Source organism: Octodon degus, unplaced genomic scaffold (genome assembly GCF_000260255.1).
Source record: "Octodon degus isolate 3935 unplaced genomic scaffold, OctDeg1.0 scaffold00002, whole genome shotgun sequence".
NCBI lineage: Eukaryota > Metazoa > Chordata > Mammalia > Rodentia > Octodontidae > Octodon > Octodon degus.
This window is the reverse complement of record NW_004524578.1, coordinates 6,632,499-6,637,006: the sequence shown is the minus strand read 5'-3', so window position 1 is coordinate 6,637,006 and position 4,508 is coordinate 6,632,499.

Genomic DNA, 4,508 nt, shown 5'->3' with positions numbered 1-4,508 from the left:
TGCCTAAGATGTTTGATATTCAGACAGATAGTGAGGTTAAGCTTAACAGCCTAGGTTGTACGGTAATAACAATAAGCTTGTCTTCTGGAGGGTTAGCAACCCATTAACCTTTATAAATCAGCTTTGTTGGATGAAAGAGCACCTAGCAGAGTAGGAAAGCATACTCATGGGTGTCCCTCGGGGGTCATGGAGGTGTGACCTTGAGTCCTCTATGTGGCCCCAGCCCACTCTTCTGTGGCACCAATTCCCCTGTTCTGTTTGCCAGGAACCATAAACCAAGAGGCCTTGCTGTGCAATGCCCTTCTATCGCCACACTTCTGCCTTAGAGCCTGCCAACTATGGGCTGGATCCCCTGAGCTTGGATCAAATTAAAACTAAATTAAACTTCTCTCCTTTTAAGTTGTACGCATTGGGTATTACGTCTCAGTGCCAAGAAAGCTGGCTAATACAGAGAACTGGTAACTGCAGTGGTGCTGTTGCTGTGACTCCCTGAACATGCGCTTTGAAACTGGCTTCCTGGAGAAGTTTGGGAAGGTTCGGAGACGCCAGCTTGAGAAGTCATAGAAGGCTGATGGGTGAGTCTGCTTAGAGCTCAGAAGACCAAAATGTTGATAGGAGTAAAGCTAGGCTCAAGAAATTTTAGTTGGAAACAAAGAATCCCCTGGCATTTGGATCAGAGAACACATCTGTTAAGAATATTTGTCTACATTTTGACCATGTCATGAGACTATGTGGAAGGCAGAGATTAAGGAAAGTGAGTTAATTAATGTGGCAGAGGAAATTTCACAGCAGCCCAACATTCAAGCTGTGGCATGGGTAACCCTGGCACTTTTCACCTAGGCATGTCATCCAGGCTCTTTTCACGTAGATATGAAGGCAGGACAAAAGATGCTTAAAAACTTTCATTATGGCCCAGAAAAATCCATGTATAAAGTTAGTATCAAAGAAAACATGGCGGCTAAAGAGATTAGTGTCATTAGAAAGTAACCAAGTACTTTGTATAGGGATGAAAAGAAAGATGCCTTGAGGTCACCTCGGGAATCTTTAAGACCTCACCTACTGAAGATTAAGATTACAAAAGTATCAGCCTTTCTTAAAGAGACTCCCAGGGGCCTCCTGCTCAAGAAGGACTTCTTGGGGAATCTCAGGAAGGCCACATTTCCCCAGGCCCAGTTATCCAGGCAGTTAGAGGGCACTGAAACCATGATCCCATGGACCCTGACTACACTGTGCAGGCAGCAGGCCTTGGTGACCTCCACGTGATTGTGGTTTTACCAGCATGCAGCATGCAAGAGTTGTAGGAGTCAGGGAGGCTTTTACCAGATTTCAGAAGAAAAGGTAGTAGCCAGGCGATCAGTCCCTGAGAAAGCAGTGCATAACACTGTGGGAACAGACTTTAAGGTGCAGCGGAGATCCAGGAGGGTGGTGATGCCAGGAAGGCGGAACATCTTCCAGGAAAGCAGAAAATTGCACGTGGAATCAGTCCAAAAGGAAGGCCACAAGGGGGCTTCACACGGCAAGCCAGAGGCCATAGGACAGGGCTGTCCAAGCTCTTTGGAATGTGCAACTTACTATCATGTAGAGCCAGCCAAATAGCTCAGTAGATTAAAGTGCCTGCACGCAGACACAGGGGCCAGGTGTTCAATCCCCAGGCCTGCCAACACCCGCCCCCCTGCATGCTGAGATGGCAATTGAGACTGGGCGTGGCAGTGCGTGCCTGTAATCCCAGCTCTTGGGAGGCCGTAAACAGGCAGATCACTAGGAGTCCAATCTAGTAGTGAAACCCTGAACACCCTGAAGACCCTTCCCTAAAATAAAAATAAAAACTTACCATCACATGCCCCCCATGGCAGATATGGGTCCACAGGACATAATCTCTGGCCCAGCTGGGTTTTGGTCTTGCTTTGGTCTAACTCTTTTCTATTCCTTCAATCTTCCTCTTTTGAATGAGAGCATTTATGCTGTACCATTGTACTTTGAAGATGTGTGATCTGTTTCTGATTTTTATAGAGGATCATAGCTGAGAGTTTGCCTTGAAATTCGACATTTAAAATGCTAGAAATGCTGAGACCTAGGAGGGGATCCCTGCCCTTCTGAATATATATGGTGTACTTGTATTATGTTAGGCAGAATTCAGAACTTGCTATTTTCTTTATTTTGAGATTATGATTTAAGGAGATGCATTTGAGTGTAAAGTTGAAAAGCAGTGGATGGTAACCATTATTTCTGAAATCAATTTTCCACCTTTTTTTTTTCCTTTGGCGGAACCTAGAGTTGAACTCAGACCCTTGCGCTTGCTACGGAAGCACTTATTCTACTGAGCCATCTCCCTGGCCCCCACTGAAATCAATTTTGTGGTCTAAGAAACACCTAGTAGATTAGTAAAACATATTCCTGGGCGTGTCTGGGTGTGTCATGGGGCGTGGCCATAGGCGTGTCTGGGTGTGTCATGGGGTGTGGCCATAGGCATGTCTGGGTGTGTCATGGGGTGTGGCCATAGGCGTGTCTGGGTGTGTCATGGGGTGTGGCCATAGGTGCTCTATGGGGTCCCAGCACTGACCCCCTGCTGTGCTTCCTGCTGCCAGGAAGTAAGCTGTTCCATTCTTCTGTGCATTTCTGCCACATCTGTGCTTTAGAGCAAATTAACCATGGACTGAATCCCTGAACCATGAGCTGAATTTAAAGTTCTCTTCAATTTGGGCATGTCCAGCAATAAAAAATGTGACAAATATACCCTCTCTTGAAAGAAAATCTAAGAGACGAAAGCATAGCAGTGAATGTCCATGGCCTTTGCAGGCCTTGAGCTCCGAATAAAGCTTCCACCCACCAAGCTCTCCGTAGACGTCTGTCCCACCAGAGCCTGTTCATGAGTGCAGAGTGAAATACTCTCAGAGCAATGTGTCTCTCACGGGCATGGGCCTTTTATACTGCCCGGGGGGGGACACAGGGCCAAGGGCCAACCACTTTCTGAGTAATGACTCTCACATGGAATTGTGTGTATTCATGTTGGAGTCAAACACCTTCTCCCCAATAACACCTTTTAGATGAGAAAGAACATATACTTAGAAAAATATAAACATTACTGTTGCACTACTAAAAGCTCAAGCAGCTAAGGAGAAGACAACCCAGATTAATCAAAACTTTTCATCAAGAAAGTGAAAGGACATCCCAGAGAAGGAGCAGAAATATTTGCAAATTACAAGTAGAAAAGCATTTAAAATATATAACAAGGGATTACAACTCAGTAATAGAAGATAATTATGTATCAAATCAATAAAGGATCCGAATGAGTATTTCTGTAAGCATAATAAAATTTACTTTAAAAGAGTGAATTTTATAGCTTGTAAACTACATCTCAACAGAACTGTTAAAAAATAATAGGCAAGGACGGAGAGTAACTAAGTAACAAAATTGGTTTCATAAGCCAACATGTCATACAAACACAAGCAAGGGGGACATTTCCTGTTCCCACCACACAGCGGGGACCACGCGCCCAGCCTCAGCGTTCACATCAATGCTGGGAAGGTTCCGCTCTAACTTCCAAGCAATTCCCTTCCAACTCTGCAGTTGGCTGATAGGTCCTTTAATGAAGCCATAGACACATCAGGCTTTCTTCCCTGAGATAATTCCTTTATTTAAGACAAACTTGATCCACTCCTGAGATATTTACATCAGCTCATTTTTTGGGTAAATGTGACACACCAACTGTTCACTGCAAATAGCACAATGTTCACAGCATACATGTCGTATCCCAAAAGCAGTGTCTGGCATCACGCACAGCGCTCATGGCTGCAGACTCAAGACCACGTCTATGCTCTGAGCCTTCTTGGCAGAGAAGTGGGGAAGGCTGCGTGATGTCTCTGTGTGGAACTCTACATCCTACTTCTACTCATTTGGACACTTTCTTCATTGTGATGGATGCAAGAGAGGTAAATCCTCCATGGACACTCCACAGAATCACCTCCTGGAAGAAGAGTTTCTTCAGACAAGAAATAGTGCCCCACTTCCCACCTGGGCCCAGAACAGAGCTTGTCCCTGAGAAAGTATGTAGGGTGTTGTATGCCAAGATGAGTGGATGGGTGGGTGGATGGATGGATGGATGGATGGATGGATGGATGGATGCAGGCATGCATGCTTTGTTGGTAAGATGGAAGGAATGAGGGAGGAGAGGGAGAAGAAAGGAAGGAAGAAGAGGAGAGGGGATGGGAAGGAATGGGAAGGGAAGGGGAAGAGAAGGAAAGGGAAAGGAAGGGAAGGGAAGGGAAGGGAAGGGAAGGGAAGGAAAGGGAAGGGAAGGAGGGAGGGAGGGGAGCAGACAAATGCGTGGGAAGATAAATGGAAAGAAGGGAAGGACAGAACAGATGAAGGATGGATGGATGCAAGCATGAGTGCATTGTCAGTCAGATTGAAGGGAGGGAGGGAGGAGAAGGAGAGGGAAGGATGGAAGGAAGGAAGGAAGGAAGGAAGGAAGGAAGGAAGGAAGGGAGGGAGGGAGGGAGGGAGGAGGG